Below are 19321 nucleotides of genomic sequence, written 5' to 3' on the forward strand. Positions count from 1 at the left end.
GAAGAGGAGAGGCTTTGGCGATTCTGCAGGAATTGAGAGCATCTCCTGGACAGTTCACAGCCCCGCCTGGAACTTGGAAAAGGCCTTCATTATTCTCATCTCCTTCAGCAGGCCGCTGGGGGCCAGACCACTGAGTTCTGCATGAAATAGGTTAAAGTCCCCAGCGTGACAAATTTCTTGTTCATTTTCACAAACTACTTATCTTTGGAAGCTCTGAAGGCTCCCTGTCCATTAGGGAAACCACCAGCCACACACGACTACGGAGGACTTGACATGTGGCTACTTGAACTGAGATGGGCTACAAGTATAAATCTACACCAGACTGCAAAGACTTAGCAAGAAATAAAAGAATGTAAAATATCTCAATAATTTTTTATCTTCATGACATAATACAAGTATATCTTGCAGGTAACTTTGGTTAAGTAAAACATATTAATGTTACCTGTCCATAGATTTCATCGCAATCCCTACCAAAATTCAAATGCATTTTCCACAGAAATAGAAACAAAAAAGAAAACAATCTTAAAATGTATCTGAAACCACAAAAGATCCCAAAGAGCCAAAGCAGTCTTGAGAAAGGACAAAGCTGGAGGCATCATGTCTCCCGATTTCAAATTATACTACAAAATGGCACTAAAAACAGATACATAGACCAGTGGAACAGAAGCGAGAGCCCAGAAATAAACCCATGCGTGTGTGGTCAACTAATATTTTGACAAGGGAGCCAAGAATACACAACGGAAAAAGAACAGTCTCTTCAATACATGCTACAAAGGAATGAAACTGAGTTCCTAACTCACACCTATCACAAAAATTAACACTAAATGGATAAAGGATTTAAGTGTAAAATGTGAGGGGTGCCTGGGTGGCTCAGTCAGTTAAGCGTCCAACTTCGGCTCAGGTCATGATCTCAAGGTTCATGAGTTCGAACCCCGCGTCGGGCTCTGTGCTGACAACTCAGAGCCTGGAACCTGCTTCACATTCTGTGTCTCCCTCTCTCTCTGCCCCTCCCCTGCTCATGCGCGCGCTCTCTCTCTCTCTCTCTCTCTCTCTCTCTCAAAAATAAATATACATTAAAAAATCATAATGTAAAATGTGAAACAATAAAACTCCTAGAAGAAACTGTAAAGGAAAAAGTCCCTTGACATTGGTCTTGGGAATGATTTTTTTTGACGTGGCACCAAAATCACAAGCCACAAAGGCAAAAATCAACAGGATGACACCAAACTAAAAATCTTCTAGACAGCAAAAGAAACAATCAACAAAATGAAAAGGCAAGCTACGGAACAGGAGAAAATATTTCCAAACCGAAATGTGTAAGGAACTCCTATGAACTTGATGGCCAAAAAGGAAAACATCTGATTAAAAAACGGGCAGAGGACTCAGACATTTTTCCAAAGAAGACATACAACGGGCCAATAAGTACAAGAAAGGGTGTTTCAACATCACCCATCATCTGGGAACTGCGAATCAAAACTGCATGAAGGTATTACCTCCCACCTGTTAGAGTGGATATTACCAAAAACAACAACAACAAAACAAAAACAAAACAAAAAAGAGAGAGAACAAGTATTAACGAGCATGTGGAGAAAAGGGAGCCCTCGTGCACTGTTGGTGGGAATGCAAACTGGTGCAGCCACTATGGAAAACAGTATGAAGGTTCCTCCAAAAAATTAAAGAGAGAACCACCCCGTGAGCCAACAATCTCACTTTTAGGTGTACATCCAAAGGAGATGAAATCACTTCCTCAAACAGATATCTGTACCTCCACCTGCACCACAGCATTATTTGTAATAGCCAAGTTAACCTCAGTGTTCATCAATGAACGGATAAGATAGATAGATAGATAGACGACAGAGAGATAAATGGAATATTATTCACCCACAAAAAAGGAAAGGAATCCTGTCATTTGCAACAACACGGATGAACCCTGAGGGCCTTATGATAAGTGAAATAAGCCAGTCAGAGAAAGACTAACACTAAACACTGCATGAGCTCACTTTTATGTGGAATCTGGACACATCAGACTCAGGAACAGAGAGTCAAAAATGGTGGTTGCCAGGGACTCGAGGCGTGGGGGCAGTGGGGAGACGTCGGTCAGGGTATAAACCTTCAGTTACAAATGAATACGTTTCTGACATCTAACGGACGGCCTGGTGACTACGGTTTACAGCGCTCCATTATATCCTCCAGTTGCTATGAGAGCAGAGCTGTGGTTTACTCACCATGGCAACAGCAACAACAAAATGGTGACTATGTGAGGTGAAGGAGGTGCTAACTAACCTTGCTGTGGTCATCATTTCCCAATACACGTGCAGATTAAATCATCACATCATACACCCCAAACTTACGCAATGTCATATGCCGATTCTAGGTCAGTAACGCTGGGAGAAAAAACCGTTGCCCGTTTCTTTATTCTTTTTTAATGTGATGACCAGAAAACGCAGAACTGTGTTTGTGGGCAGGCCATAAGGAACACCACAGAGGAGCGAGCTGAGCTTTCTTTCAGTCAACGGCCAGCAACAATCTCCAGACATGCGAGTGTGGGTCAGCGTTTGGATGTTTCCAGCCCCTAGACATCATGGGGCAGAGACAAGCCATCCTCACTGTACCCTCTCCCCGTTCCTGACCCTCAAAATCCATCCACACAATAAAAGGGTTTCGCACCACGTTTGGAGTGATTTGTTACACAGAAGGAGCAGTTACATTTTCCAAGGATCTGTGAACTGGCTTTGTCTTTTCTTAGTCATCATGGAACCTCTGGTAGATCATGATGGTTGAGGGGGCAAGTCCTGGACCACAGCAGGTGTAACTCTTCATTCTATTTAATAGTATACACATATGTCTCCTACAGAAACCTGTGTGTTCCTTAAAAGTAAGGTCCAGGGGGCACCTGGGTGGCTCAGACAGTTAAGCATCCAACTCTTGATTTTGGCTCGGGTCATGATCTCACGGCTCATGAGATCAAGCCTCACATTGGGCTCTGCACTAACAATACAGAGCCTGCTTGGGATTCTCTCTCTCCCTCTCTCTGCCCCTCCCTCCCCTCAAAATAAACAAACATTTAAAAAAATTTTTTTAATTTTATTTTATTTTTGAGAGAGAGAGAGAGAGAGAGAGAGAGAGAGACAGAGTACAAGTGGAGGAGGGGCAAAGAGAGACAGAGGGAGACACAGAATCCAAAACAGGCTTCAGGCTCTGAGCTGTCAGCACAGAGCCTGATGCGGGGCTCGAACCCACAAACTGCGAGATCATGACCTGAGCCAAAGTCGACACTCAACCAACTGAGCCACCCACGCGCCCCATAAATAAACATGTTTGGTTTTTTTTCTAAGTAAGGTTCATATCACAGACCTTCTCACATCCTCATTTCCCCGCACTCTGAACCATTGCGCAACGCGGCACAAGGAAGCCTCGGGAAAAACGAATGGCCAAACGGCTCTGGCCAAATTCCCGCAATGGGCGGGTCACAGGGCAGAATGCCCTTTTGCCAATGTTGCCAGGAATCCCCCAACTCGGCTTTCAACCACGTTCAGTTCCTATTCGTGGAAGTTTTAACAAACCATTGAAGAACGTTTGGTCTTTCCAAAGAAGTTTCTATTGCTGTGGGAAAGAAAGTCTGCTGACAAAGAGAAGTCCCTTAAGACCTAACTGTCCGTTCACATCTGAATTTCTAAACCATTCTAGCAAAACTTCATTAGGCTCGGAGCGTGGCATGGGAGATAATGATCTGATTTCTCCCTCCTTCAAACACCCTCCTCGCGTTCCCAGATAAGAACAGCACGGGAAATTAGACAGCTCTAATTAATGACTCAATAAACAGAGAAAAGGGGGAAAAGTTGGCACAACACTCACTCCAGATCATCAATACGCATTTTGGCCCCTGCTGAGTTCCCTTCCGACAGCAGGCTCACTGCTCTTTCAAGGCACCCCATTCCAGATCTGAACTGGGGTTCTCGCGAATGGCTCTCTCGCAATCCTCCTTGTCTGGGTGCTAACACTGATGCTGCGCACGACGCCCAGAGTGGACCCTGGGGACTGTGGCAACGGATAAACAAAGACTCCCTTCTCCCTACAGAGGCTGGGACCTCACTCACCCAAACTCCTTTTCCTCCAGATGTTCCTTCAAAGAGGAGGTAAAACACAACAGGGATTAAGGGTGACCTCTGGAGTCACACTGCTGGGGCCAACTCCCAACGTCACCATTTCCTTGGGAGGCTTCTGGACCCCACCGAGCCTTAACTTCCTCACCTGGAGCCACAGCCGAGGCCGTCTAGAGCATCAGTGGCTCCAACCACTGACCCGGAGGGTCTGATCCCAGCTGTGTGGCCTGGGGCAAGTTGCTTAACCTGTCTGCCCCAGCTTCCTCATCTGTAAAGAGGGGATAATAAAAATACCCACCTCGTAAGGTTGCTATAAGAACTAAGTGAGCGAAGATGCATAAACCACTCACAACAGAGCCTTCACACAGCACGTGCTGTAAAGGGCTGGCGTTTATTATATGGTCATTGGGAGTATTATCGGAACATGTGCATGGAAATGCTCAGTACAGGGAAGAGAAGCATGTGATAAATACTCCAGAGTGTTGTTGTTTCATTGTGGTTACTGTCGCTTCTAAGCTAGCCTTTGATCCTGCTGAAGATGCCCTGGGGCTGGAACAGGAACCGTTAAAGCAAGGACTGGCCGCATGATTAGGCAAATCTTGTCCCCAGAGGCTGGGCTCTCCATGCCCTCTGGTCATGTGGCACAAAGACCATGAAGAACAGGCAGGGGATTGAGAGGTCTGAAGGTCCAGCCCACTGAGAAATGGCCAAAGGAACTGAAAATGTTTCGTCCAGAGAAGAGAACTGAAAAGAACCATATACGATGCTATCTTCCAACAAGCAAAAGGCAAGTTAACCATCACTTTCCATGGAGGTCCTCCCTGACCGTGGCATTTCCCACCCCACCCCCCAAGAAAGGCCAGATCCCTATTACACGCTCTCATAGCTCACTCCAGGGGTTAAATCATCATTTACATAATTAGTTGCTGAATGTCTTTTCTCCTACCAAACTGAGCTCTACTGGGTGTGTCCCACTCATCACCTTGGTCAAACTCACATCGGCCCCAGGGAAAGATGAAAAGGAAAACAGCAGTGGTCAGGAGGGAGGCCAGGGGTACACCCCGTGGGGCCTGGGGGTCAGAATTTCCAGAGGGCGTAAGATGTGCTGGGAGGCCACTTTGAGACTGCTCAGCGGTGGGCCAGGCACACAGCCACGGAAAGGGGCTGGCTGACGTATGTGGGAGTGAGCTCCCTGTCACTGAAGGCATTCATGGCCAGCAGCTGCCTGCACCAAGCAGGAGTTTAACTTACATTCACCAAGAAAGCATCCGCCAAGACATCTTCCACGTGCAGGACACGCCCTAGGGTGCGTTGCAGGCCCCTTGGGGGGGATCCAGAGTTGCCGAGAACATTCTAGACCACAGGAGGTCATTTAAAGTGCAGCGAGAACAAAGGTACTACTCATAGACAATTTGGAGATGGCAGGTGCATTCACTGTCTTGATTCATGATGATGGTTCGCCATGTGGATCATATGTCAAAACTCATTAAATTGTATACTTTGTGCAGTTCATTATATGCTGATTATATCAGCTCTTAAAAAAAGACCATCTTTTATGGCTGGCTGACTCAGCCAGTAGAGCATGCGACTCTTGATCTCGGAGTCGTGAGACTGGGGTGTAGAGATTACTAAAAAAAATAAATAAAACTTAAAAAATAGACCATCTTTTTTTTTTTTTTAAGTTTATTTATTTTTGAGAGAGAGAGAGAGAGCATGAGCTGGAGAGGGTCAGAGACAGAGAGGGAGACACAGAATCCAAAGCAAGCTCCAGGCTCCGAGCTGTCAGCACAGAGTCCAATGTGGGGCTCAAACTCATGAACTGTGAGATCATGACCTGAGCCAATGTCAGATGCTCAACTGACTGAGCCATCCAGGCGTCCCCCAAAATAGACTATCTTTTTAAAAAGTGGAATAGCAGCAAATGATACAAAGATGTTCAGGGCGGTGAACATCACCAGAAAGCACAACATAACCAAAAGCCAATGGTTATGTAAATTCACTACATCCACAGGAAGAAATAGGGTGTAGCTATTAAATGTGATGTTTTCAAAAGCTAAATAATGACATGACCCTCCTTCATCAAAAAAAAGGGGGGGAGGAGAAAAAAGGATATAGGAGAATCTATATAATTTGATATTGTTCCTATTTTGTTAAAAATGCATTTAAAAATTTTTAATGTTTATTTTTGAGAGAGAGAGAGAGAGAGAGAGAGAGAGAGAGAGAGAGAGCGCGAGCCGGGAGGGGCAGAGAGAGAGACACACAGAATTGGAAGCAGGCTCCAGGCTCCGAGCTGTCAGCACAGAGCCTGACACGGGGCTTGCACCCACGAACCGCGAGATCATACCTGAGCCAAAGCCGGATGCTTAACCAACTGAGCCACCCGGATGCCCCTAAAAATGCATTTTAAAAAAAAAAGCAATTAAAATGGAATCCTGTGTTACTTAGGTCATTTTGAAATCATTTTTGAATACTGAAAGGACCCACCATAAAATGCGAATCTGGACAAGATGATGAGTGATTTGGGTTTTCTTTTATACTTTTTCTTATCCAGAATTTTTACGAATAAAAATGATTTTAGTATCAAAAAGGGAAATCAATATTACTTTAAAACAATAAATAAAGGGTAAGTAAGGTCTTCTCTGCAGTTCTCGAGGAGGGAGAATCCAGAGGACCGCTAATGTCCCAAAGACCAACCCCTACAACCCTCTCCAACCTCCAGACAGAGGTCTAGGGAGCACCGCGGTTGTGGGCAGGAGGCAGGGGATGTGCTGCCTGAAACAGATGCCGATTGGATTAGGGCCTGCTTCTGTTTTCCTCTAAGTAGATTACGCTTTTCTTGAACTTGCTCCAGCGGGTCCCGGAAATTCACCCCAGGACAGTCCTGTGGTTCATTTTCAGAGCTCACTGGAATATGTTGAAGCATGTAATAAATACATTTAAGTCTAATCAGATAAATTGCTAAATCAAATCGTTATCTTGCAATTTGAAAACCAGGCTCTGGTTCCAGATCCCGGGGGCAGGACGAATAGGAAGAAACAGAAGGGCTTGGGGCAGAGAACAAGGTCACCCAACACCAAGGGCAGAGAAGCATGCTACCACCGCCCCGGCCCAACCAGATGTTCAACAGCTGCACACTGCCCTCAACTTTGCGACCAAAGTTGGCAGAAGCCACAGCAGGTGGGAAAACACATCTACCTGGGCACTACCTGCCCTGGTAGGACCTTCCGAGGAAGGCCAGTGCTGGACTTCCAGGTGTGGTTCATCTGGTCTACCTCCCTGTCTTGAAGCAAAAGAGCTCTCAAGTTCTCCGCCAAGACCACCTAAAGAGCCTCGCCCTGTTTCTGGTCTGGAAACCTGTACTGAGCTTCTGTTATGTTAAAGCCCTAGAAAGCGGAGACCGAGGGGCAAGAGCTCTAGATTCAGACAGATCTGGTGCAGATCCCAGCTTGGCCATGAACTGCGTGTGAGACCAGAACAGGCTCAGCCTTCCTGTGCCTCAGTCTCTTCATCTGTGAAATGAGCACCTATCTCAGAGTGAGTGCTATGGGATTAAATGAGATAATACATACAAAGCGCTTAGCACAATGCCAGATACAGAGTAATTAATCCAAGTTAGATACTGTTATTGTCTGAATTACCTTTATAGAATTTCCTACCTAGTATATTTTTATGCAAACTTATCATATCCTTATATGATATAAGCTCTGTGAGAACATTTTCATCTTATTTTAATAAATGTTAACCGAGAGCCAGTCTCTGGAAGAAGTGATAGGGACCCAATGGTGAACAAAACAGAGATGGTTTTTGGCCTCAGGGAGTCCTACAGTACTATGATCTTAAACAAATAAGCATCCAAATATATATGTAATTAAAAACTGGGGCATGTGCTACAAAGAAAAGGAATGGGGTAGTCCAAGGGAAAACAGAGGGGTGCTCTTTTGAGCTGGGAGGGGGCGGGGACAGGAAGACTCTCCAGAGGAAATACTTTCTTTAATTTTTTTTAAGGCTTATTTATTTTTGAGAGAGAGAAAGAGACAGAAAGAGAGTGCAAGTGTGATAGGGGCAGACAGAGAGAGAGACACAGAATCCAAAGCAGACTCCAGGCTCTGAGCTGTCAGCATAGAGCCCGCTGTGGGGCTCAAACCCACGAACCACAAGATCATGGCCTGAGCCAAAGTTGGACGCTCAACCGACTGAGCCACCCAGGTGCCCCCGGAGGAAAAACTTTTAAGCCAGAATGTAACTCCCTAGGAGTCAGCTAGGGAAAAGGAAGGGAGAGAAGGCTCCAGACAGAGGGCACAGCATATGCAAAGGTCCTGACGTGAGAAAAGTATTCCAAGGACTGGGAAAAAAAGCTCAGTGTGACTGAACGGTTTGGAGTAAGAGAGAAAATAGAAAGAGATGAGGCCATCGAGGTAGACAGGGAGACGGAGGGTTTTGAGCAGGGGAGTCATGGAGAAGGCATTGAGGGGAGCAAGTCTGAAAGTAAGGAAACCAGAGAGGAGGCTGCTACAGTCATTCAAGCAAGACTAGGGTACTGGTGGGGAAAAGCAGAAAGACTTGACACACATTTTAAGGACAAAACTAATGTGACCTGGGGCCATAAAGCATGTGAGGAGGGAGGAGAGGGCTGGAATCACAATGGCGCCCAGACTTGGAGCTTAAGCAACTAGAAAGATGGACCTGCCATCTCCTTCTTACTAAGAAGGAAAAACTCGAATGGAAGAGCAATTCTGGGGGAAGAGGAGTCCATTCAGTGTTAGGCACGGAAGTAAGGGACAGATAAGGTAAGAGTAAAACCAGGAGAGAGTGTGTTGTTGGTAGCCGAGAGAAGAGAATGTTTCCAAAAGGGAAAAGTGGTCAGTTGTTCATGCTGGTAGGAGATCAAGTAAGAGAAAACGGATGTGTCTGACATATAGTAGGTTGTCAATGAATGTCCGTTAGATGTATAGATAGGCGGATGAGTACATGGATGGACAGATGCATACACGAATGGGTACACGGGTACATGGATCTGTGCATGGGTGGATGGGCCATAGATGGATAGATGACTCGATGGATGGATGCACGGGTGCGTGGCTGTGCACACAGATGAATGGACAGATGCATAGATGGCCAGGTACGTGCTTGGATACATGTATAGGTAAACGTATGGATGCACACATCCACGGATGTGCATATGGCTGGATGGGTACATGGATGGAGCATGGATGTAATAGCCTCACCCACAGAGAACTCTAGTTAGCTCCTCAAGCAGGAACCACTTCTCCCCTTCATGCAACCATTCCCTTAGTCTAGAAAATTCTTTTATGCCATTTCCTCTCCCCTTCACCTTTTCCAAAGCTCAGTTCAAGTGTTACTTACTCAGAGAGACCATCTCTGACTACTCTAGCTAACATGGCTCTCTCACTACTTTCTTCAAAGTGTTTATCAAATTTTCAAATCATCTCCTTTCTTTGTTTAAAGGTCTGTCTCCCTCATTAGACAGTTTGGTCCACAAGAGCAGGGACTTGTTCATAATTTCTAAATCTCCAGCACTCAGCAGAGCACCTGGTGCATAGAAGGGACTGTGAGGGACTCTGTGCCCATAAAATAGATGAGGGATGGGCAGATGGAGGAGGAAGTGAATGTATAGGTGAGTAATAGACAGATGAGTGGCTGGATGGAAGATGGGTGGGTGAGGGAATTGATAGGTGGAGGAATGGATGGATAGATAGATGTGTGGAAGGATAGATGAATGTTTGGATGGATATGTGGGTGGACTGAGTGAATGAGTGGGGGGATATATGGATGGATGGATATATGGATGGGTGGTGGATGGAGGGATGGATGGAGGGATGGATGGAGGGATGGATGGATGGATGGATGGATAAATGAATGGCTGGATATATGGATGGAAAGATGGATGGACAGATGGATGGATGGACAGATGGATGGATGGATGGATCGATGGATCGATGGATGGATGGAAGGAGCAAAGAAGAGGATAGAAAGAAAGAATGTTGGAGGGGGAGGGAGGAAGAATGGATGGGTGAATGGATAAATGAATGAATGTACCCCACTCCCTAACAACCTATGCTCAGGACAACCACCCCCTTGACCTAGTCTCACCCTGAACCTGTGTTCAGCCACCTTCTGAGAAGAGGCACTACCCTTCCAGGTGCTAAAATACTAAATTCTCTCTGCAAAGGCCACTCAGCCACAGCTGCGGCAACATCCTGTCCCTGGGGGTTGACATTAGCTTGCTCCTGTTTTACTGTCTGAGATAAGCAAGGCAGGGTCAGGCTACCAGGCACTGGGAAGGAGGAGAAAGGGAGTTTTTAAGAGACAAGGAGGAAAAAAACACTCTAATAGGCAGACAAACAACAACAACGAAGCATTTTTAAAATATGCTGTTTCTTGGGGAAAGGGTCGGGCACCCCACACTCAAAATATTCAGAAGATGACAAGCATGAGACACATGAACTGTAAAGGGACCTCGATAAATCACTGCCTGACATTAGCAGAGGCAGGTATTAGTACTTGGCAAGATCTTTTTAAAGATACACACACACACACACACACACACACACACACACACACACACGGAAATGATTAAAGTATCTGGGCTCACATTTTCTTGTGGAAAGTAGCTCTCTCTTTTACAGATCTGTTCTCAGGAGCCCTGAACTCTACTTCTGCCTTCAGAAAGCCATCCCAAAGGCTAAAGGAGGAAGAAAGAGAATCAAGTCTGCGACTTTGAAAAAGAGAAAGGAGAAGGTGTACCTGTTCCCAGAAGTCTGAACGCTGGACCTGGGTGGCCTCATAAATCTTAAACCGAATGCAGCAAGCCCCCTCACCAGTTCTGGGCTCCCCTCTCCATGCCCACCTGGAAGGTGACCTCTGCCTGGTGGCCATGTCCTGCCTCCAAAATAACCGGGGCAGTGTCCATTAACCAGATTTAACATTTAGTTGTTTCTTAGTTACATACCCTTGTCAGTGGCTTAACTCTAAGCCTCAGTTTTCTCATCTGTTAAATGGGGATAATAATAATACCACATAAAGTCATTGTGAGGAATAAATTAGACAATCCATGTTAAGTGCCTGGCACAGAGTAAAGAGTGGGTCAGTGTTGGCCATTATTAATATTATTGTAATTCTTACAAAGCACTCTGTATATGTCAGTGCCTTACAACTCATTGAACCCTCATAACAATCCTATGAGGTAGTCGTAGTTCGCCCCTCGTTTGGTAGAAGAAAAGACAGAGATGCAGCGAGGTTAAGGTACTTGCACAAGGTCACACATGGCCGTCCCCAACCTCAGCCAACTGATTCCAGAGTCTGTGCTCTTAGTTCCTGCATGATGCTTATGTATGCCCCCTCCACAGTTCAGTTTCATTAACCCCCTTCCCGAGCCAGTATCTCATACGATCTTCCAAACTCCCTAGTGAGATAAAATGCAGCAGGGGTTCCTACTGTTCCCATTTTACAGACTCTAACACTGAGGAGCAGAGAAGCTCAGGACTCTCGTGTTAGCTCTAGGAGCTATCCCCAAAGTCTGTGAGGCCAAAACTGTGTACTTTTTTTCACTCTTGTGTCCCCAGAGCCCAGCATGGTGCCTGGCAGAGAGGAAATCCTCAGTAGATATCACCCCAATACCCACTGTTTCCTTGAACAGCATTTCCCAAAGCCTGCTTCACGAGATACTAGGTAGCCAAGTTCAGGTGGAATCATGATGTTGTAAGTAAAATCACATGCACAACAACATACAAACGACACCAAGGAGTCCTGCAGAGAAGAAACCAGTTTGCTTTGTTTTTTTTAAGTGAAAATCCTAATATCATTTAGAAAATGCTTCCCTGGACAGTATTTATTTACTAAGTCATGTTATCGAGAGCTTACTATATACCATGCACTTGGTTTATATATTGCAACTCATTAAATTCTTAAAATAATCACAAGAAGGGAGTATTCTAATTGTCCTCATTTCACAGATGAAGAAGCACAGATCTCCAAACCTCAGTATCAAAGCAAATGTACAAACCATGGACCTGCCCTTGTGGCCAAGCTGTCCTGAGTTACAAGGGCAGCCAGCATCTGAGGTCAACTAATCTGAATCTTGCCAACTCTGGGACCTCTCAGCCCTGACCTCAGGCCCTCAAAGGGCATCCAGTATCCAGACACATGGCTGACCCTCTGGGACTTGCTCAGACATTCTATGGAACACACCAGACTGCAGGTCCTTGTCCCCTGGCCAGTCTCCCAACTGCCATCTGCACTCCATTGTGCAAACAGGAACCGTGCCTTGATAATTCTGCTACTAACATTTCCATTGGCCTTAGAAGGCGAGGAGTAAATTCCAAAAAGATGAAGTCATTCTGAAGGTCTGGGAGACCTTTGAGACATCTGAGATGGGTATAAAAGTGGAAAGCCAACCTGGATCCAGATCAGTCAGCAACACAGTTACCCGCAGATGAGGTGACCTTGGGGTGCCCCCTAGTCTAATTAATCCCATCAACTATACACTGCCCATGAACTGTGGCTTAGAGCTAAACACCACGGAACTACACAGAAGTCATCATTCCTGTCCACAGAGTGCTCCTCATGTGGCTCCTCACCTATGTCACTAACCTCATCTCTTTCCTCATCCCCCAAACCCTCCTCCAGGTTGACCTCCACTTCCTGAGCTGGTCTCATTTTATCACAACTACATGCCTCACTACAGGCTACTCCCACCTGGGAGGTCATAGTCCCCCAGCCTTTTGGTAACTTTCCATTTTTATACCCAACTCAAATATCTCCTCTCTTCTATGAAGGCTTTCCCAGCTTTCTCTGGCACTCAGCCTCCAAAACATTCCCTGTTTCCTCCTTTGTGTCACCACTGCAACCATATGGTCCTCTGTGCCCTACTGCATTGCATAATCTTCAAAGAAAAGAAACCCCTGTACCTAACATGGAGCTTGGCACAAAGAGTTTCCTAAATGCTTGATGAATGAATAAGTGAAAGAGCCTACTTGTTTACAAGCATACATAGCAGGAAAACAACAGTCAGGGACTAGAACAGAGGCTGGTAAACTTTCTCTATAAAGCACAAGACAATAATCATTTCACTTTGTGAGCCACATGGCCTCTGTTGTAACTCAACTCTGACGTTATAGAGCAAAAGCACCCTCTGACCATACATTAATGAATAGGTAGTATAGCTGTATTCCAATAAAATTTGATTTTAAAAAGTGGGAAGCTGACCAGATTTAACCTGCAGGGCACAGTCTGCCAATACCTGGATTAGATGATATAATACATCTCGAAGTGGCATAAAGGAGACAGGCTCATCCTTACCAAATCATTCTCCATTTCCCCCCAGAGAGAGCTGGTCAGGCTAGAATAGGGAAAGGAAGGAAGGAAGGAAGGAAGGAAGGAAGGAAGGAAGGAGGGAGGGAGGGAGGGAGGGAGGGAGGGAGGGAGGGAAGGAAGGAAGGAAGGAAGGAAGGAAGGAAGGAAGGTTGGAGGGAGGGAAGGAAGGTTGGAGGGAAGGAAGGGGGAGGGAAGGAAGGAGGGAGGGAGGGAGGGAGGGAGGGAGGGAGGGAAGGAAGGAAGGAAGGAAGGAAGGAAGGAAGGAAGGAAGGAAAGAGGGAGGGAAGGAAGGAAGGAAGGAAGGAAGGAAGGTTGGAGGGAGGGAAGGAAGGTTGGAGGGAAGGAAGGAAGGAAGGCTAGAGGGAAGGAAGGTTGAAGGGAAGGAAGGGGGAGGGAAGGAAGGAGGAATGGAGGGAAGGAGGAATGGAGGGAAGGAAGGGGAGAGAAGGAGGGAGGAAAGGAAAGAGGGAAGGAGGGAGGGAAGGAAAGAGGGAAAGAAGGAGGGACGGAAGGGAAGAGGGAAGAAAGAAGGGAAGGAAGGAGGAGGGAAGGAAGGAGGATATGCCAGCTCCTAAGAAAGCCTGAATAATTCCTGGATGATTAAAAAGATATTCTCAGAACTCTCTTAGATCTCAAGCTTCAAACCCTTGAGGCAGACACGAAAATAAAATCTAAGTGAGCTACGAGCTAACGACCGATTCCTCTGAAGAGACAGAGGCGGCTTCACAGACTTAAGGTAACAGAGGATGCGGGTGCTGTTTGGGTTTTATTACCCTTTTTTTCTATTATTACTAATACTGTCATTTCTATTGATAAACTCTGCGCTGACCGACGTCTTAGGAAAGAAACAAAACAGAAGAGAAAATTAGCTCAAACTCAAAGGAAATTTAATTAAATAGATTTCTTGACTGTAAAAGAAAAGAGATGTGACATGTCCCCAAATCTGACTTCCTCCCATGCCCCTGTCTCCAGGGGAACTGGCGGAGCATGAGAAATCCAAATACTTGCCCAGAGCAAGAAACTCCTTGATGGTATTGTCAACACGCCCCGGCCACATCTTTCTTTCCCTTCCCAATAAATACACTTGAAAAGAAAGTTTGGGTTCATTTCTCAGCTCCTTCCTCTTCTATCCTACTTTTTGGCTGATAATCTCTCTCCACCAACACTTGGCCATCTCTTTCCTTAGACGATAAGTTTTGTGCCAGCATCACACCGGCAGAATCCTCCAACCCGGTGCGTCTCCCTAGAGGCAGGCGAGGGACCCCTCTTCTCTGCCTCTCCGAGATCAGGCGGTGTTGCTTTGACAGCTCTCCTTCTCTCTTCGTCCATAAATTGGGGCCGTGAACGCCAGGCACTTAATTCACACAGAAGACAGTGTGCGAAAACCAAGCGGCATCGGAAGAGAAGTCAGAGCATCCTTGGAGGACTGCCGGAAGCACTAAATGAGATCAGACGGGTGCAGAAACCTAACGGTAACAATTAGAGCTCCGTGATCATAACAGCAAGGACCAGTTACTGGAACTCTATGCCAGGCTCCGCGCTGTGCATATTTGATCTCATTTCGCCCCCACAACGAGCAGAGAAGTAGGAACAACCACTGCCGAATTTTCACGCCAGGAATGATGTCTCAAAGAGATGAAATGACTCACCCAGGGCCACATGGCTGGGAACACAGTAGGTATCTAATAAATTCTGGATACGGCCAAGTGTGCGAGCGAACTGACTCTTAAGTATCGTTGTATCTTGGGGCACCTGGCTGGCTCAGTCAGAAGGGTGTACGACTCTTTTTATTTTTTAATTTTTTTTTTTTAGGTTTATTTTTGACAGACAAAAAAAAACCAGAGCATGAGCGGGGGAGGGGCAGACAGAGACAGGGAGGCACAGAATCCGAAGCAGGCTCCAGGCTCTGAGCCGTCGGCACAGAGCCCGACGCGGGGCTCGAACCCACGAACTGCGAGATCATGACCTGAGCCGAAGTCGGACGCTCGACCGACTGAGCCACCCAGGCACCCCGAGGGCAAGCAACTCTTGATCTCAGGGTCTTGAGTTCAAGCCCCAGGTGGGGTGTAGACAGTACTTAAATAAATAACAAGTTAAATAAATAAATAAATAAATAAATAAATAAATAAATAAATAAATAAATAAAAAAAATACCATTGTCTCTTGACTGCCAAGACCTCTGTAGACAGCTAACCTGGCTCTTTTCTTTTTTTTAAATTTTTTTTTCAACGTTTATTTATTTTTGGGACAGAGAGAGACAGAGCATGAATGGGGGAGGGGCAGAGAGAGAGGGAGACACAGAATCGGAAACAGGCTCCAGGCTCTGAGCCATCAGCCCAGAGCCCGACGCGGGGCTCAAACTCACGGACCGTGAGATCGTGACCTGGCTGAAGTCGGACGCTTAACCGACTGCGCCACCCAGGCGCCCCAAACCTGGCTCTTTTCAAGGGCATGCCGTTAAAGACACTCGAGTGTGTGTCTATAAAATCTGTATCGTGTCTGCATGCACATGTTTTGGGGTAGGCAACTAGAGGTCCAAGGACTTCATTCCAACAGAGAGATTCCGCCTCTTCATCGCTCACGGCCCCGGAGAACACTGAGGCTTCAGAAGCAGCCATCTCGGCAAGTGCCTCCCGACTCCCTGCCCTTGACAGCTTGCAAAGCACTTCTGGGACCTCACCTTGTTTAGTCCTCGCCAAGGTCCCAGCAGGAAAGGAGAACAAGAATTCCAGTTCTCTTTTTAAAGACAGTGACATGACTTCCCTTCCTGACCCGGGAAGTGGGCACAAGGGATTCAAGGCAGGTTTGGGGTCCAAATCCAGGGTTCTCTGCCCTGCCCGGAGCTGTTTTTCCACCACGGGAAGCCGTTGCCCACAGCCCAAGTCTGAGAGGACGCCAGCGAGTCAGAGAGAGGAGCAGCTGCTGGTCAGAGAATCCAGGGATATTCTGTGGCCCCGAGAAGCCGTCAAACCCACAGGGCGGCCACAAGATGCAAGCAGGTGGCGAGTGGCATCCATGCTGACCTTTGTCCCTGTGCACCGTGACCTTGTGGCACTGTTAGCCGTGTCCCCTGCCTGCTTTGCTGGGCCCTCTCCAGCTTGCAAAGCCACCAGGTGCCACCTGCTCACACAGTCCCTCCTCCACGGCCTCCCCCAAGTGCCCAGCCTCATCCCCACCGTGCAGGTGGGGACACCGAGGCCTGAAGGGATAAACCAACTCCCCGAGGTTACAAGCAAGTCCCTCGCAGGAGCCCAGACACTGAGACCAGGACCACGTGATGGCAGAGTCGGTGCTGCCCGTCTCACGGGACCGCCCGACACTTCTTCCTTTTGCTCTCCCCCTCAGCGGCGCCCACCCTAGACCCCCGCATGTACCTGGGCTCCCATCGACTTGCCAGCATTGAGGCACGGAGCCCTCGGGCCTCAAAACTGGCTGAAAGTTGGACTCGGCCCACTGGGAAAGGAAAATGTCACGATCAGGCAGACAAGGGCGATGCCCCCTCGCTGCATGGACCCCAGGTCTTCCCTTCACCGGATGCTTCATTTAAAGGAAAGTTCCCAGGCAGTGGCCACTCATACCTGCCCCTGGGAAACCTCTGTTTGAGCCAGAGCCCTAGAAGTAATACAGCGAAGGTGGCATCTGTCATTTATTGAGCACATACTACACACAGGTGCAGAGCCGCAAGTTCTCACATGCACCACCTCACGGTATCAGCCTTTTACGGGAGACACACAGGCACCCTGATTCTGTTTCTATCAGAGAGCCACGCCCAGGCCAGAAGCTGCCTGAAATCGCAGAGCAGGGCTCTCCTTCAGACTCCAGGCTTTGTCCCCACCTCCTCCTGGCATCACCTCGCCTCTCCCTGCTCCTCACCTCCCTCTCCCTCCAGGCCTAACTGCTGAGCTGCTCTGGTCCAGTCTACTCGTAGGGCATCAAATTACCCGCCGGGATTAGCCTGGATGTGAGCCAGCAGGTCACTGCTACGCCATGGTGCCTCTTCCCCAAGTCCTGGGTTTTCTTTCAGCAGACCTGGCGGAATCCACTCGGGTGACTTCTGTAGAGCCCCTGGGTTCTCAATAAATGCCGCCCTCTTCTGAGCTGTCCTTCAGAGCCTCGGGGTATGCTGCAAAGCAGCGGTCACGTGCCAAATGCGATGCCGCCTTCGCGACTTGTCAAAGCTGTGCAGCCCTGGGCAAATTCATCCACCTCTCCGAGGGCCACCTCATCCCTTTTTAAAGGGCAGCTCCGACCTTACAAAGTTGTGAAAAGAATGAAGGAGGGCCACCCGTGCAAAGCCCTTGCACACCTCACGTCTAGCGCATCGCAAACATGGAGCGATGCCCTGCACGAAGCAGGAATGCCAGACTTCGGCTCAGGGAGAGACTCGCAAAAGGCGGGCACCACGAGGGGGGAGATCCTTCTTTCCACGTGCACTGGCGCCATGAATATCTAGAAAGATCCACTGGACACCAAGCCCTTCCTTCAGAAAGAAACCTCTAATCTCCTCCACTCCAACGTTCTTGGCCCCACCATGATGACATAATGCCCCTTTGCCAAAAGCTCAGTGTCTTGTCATAGAATTAACAAGAACCTGAAACGTCCTGCTGAATAAAGCCCATGGTCAGGGCTGACAAGGGATTCCATTTAGAATTCCTCATTCACCTTCTGGTCTTTGCTACAAGGATCAAGTGCAAGTTGGGTAAGCTTTTGGCATTTTCCCCTACACACTACCTTCTTCTTTCCAGAAAAGGGAAAGGAAGGGAAGGAGAAAGGAGGGAAGGGGAGAAAAAGAAAAGAAGAGAAAAAGAAGAGAAGAGAAGAGAAGAGAAGAGAAGAGAAGAGAAAAGAAAAGAAAAGAAAAGAAAAGAAAAGAAAAGAAAAGAAAAGAAAAGAAAAAAGAAAAGAGGGCACATTTTCCATAGAACATGCACGTTAAGGACTTCAGCACTGAAAGTCTGCAGATAGATTTTACAACACAAAATGGTCCAAAAAGATATTGCAAAAAAAAAAATTCCAAAAAGATATTGCAGGGGGGAGAGAAAGAGTTTTTGAGCCACGATGATTTGAAAGAAAACAAATCCACCCTTGGCAGATTTGAGATTTGGCATCTGGTGGGCAGTAAATCAAAATAACGCAGGAAGCAAGGAAGGAAGCCCAAACAGCCTGTCAACCTTGGCATCACATGTAGTGGGTCCTTCTTCTAGAAAGTGTCCCCTGGACTCACCTGGCTGCATTCAGGCCTTCCCCTGGGCTCTCTCGGCCCCCGTGCTTCCCCGTCTATGACAAATAATGATGGCAAAGGTAATCATACTGTGTGTTGAACGCTTCCTAAGGCATTGGAGCTGAGACTAGTGAGAAAGGGGGCAGCCCACAGCCTCTGTAGCAGGCAGAAGAAACAATGCAACATAATTTCTTATGTTCAAAGGGCCCAGAAGAAACAACGCAACATAATTTCTTATGTTCAAAGGGCCCAGAAGAAACAACGCAACATAATTTCTTATGTTCAAAGGCCCCAAAGGAGGCACCATGGAGTTGATATGAGGGGTCAATGTAATGCTAATATCAGTTGGAGGCCACAGTGTGAGCTGGAGAGCTGTCTATGAGCATGGGGACATACATGGTTACTGCTGTCGGTTCACTGGCCTGGCATGAAGGTCAAACCGCAGAGAAGGAGTCACTGGGGAAAGATTCATTGACCATCCTTCCTCTCCCCGGGGCATTTTACAGACCAGGACACCAGGCTCAACTAGGCCATGTGGCTCGTCCAGACTCCCCTATCCAGAGAAAGCAGGGCAGGGCTGATGCAAGCATCTGGGCTCCAGCCCTGAGCAATGTCCACAATCGTCCCCCTTCACAGAATCTCTCTTCAAGGAAAAGGATGCTTG

General features: G+C 47.3%; 1 protein-coding gene and 1 long non-coding RNA gene across 6 annotated transcripts in view; one reads left to right on the forward strand and one right to left on the reverse strand.

The window, feature by feature from the left end:
• KSR2 (kinase suppressor of ras 2) overlaps positions 1 to 19321 on the reverse strand; it is a 434084-nt gene that overhangs the window by 301810 nt on the left and 112953 nt on the right. The gene's annotated exons all lie outside the window — the stretch shown is intronic.
• On the forward strand, positions 1109 to 2669 carry LOC123381427. The gene is made up of 2 exons (XR_006588353.1): positions 1109 to 2374; positions 2466 to 2669. It is a non-coding gene; the product is annotated as an uncharacterized LOC123381427 (long non-coding RNA).

The sequence above is a fragment of the Felis catus genome, chromosome D3, assembly GCF_018350175.1.
Source record: "Felis catus isolate Fca126 chromosome D3, F.catus_Fca126_mat1.0, whole genome shotgun sequence".
Classification (NCBI taxonomy): Eukaryota; Metazoa; Chordata; class Mammalia; order Carnivora; family Felidae; genus Felis; species Felis catus.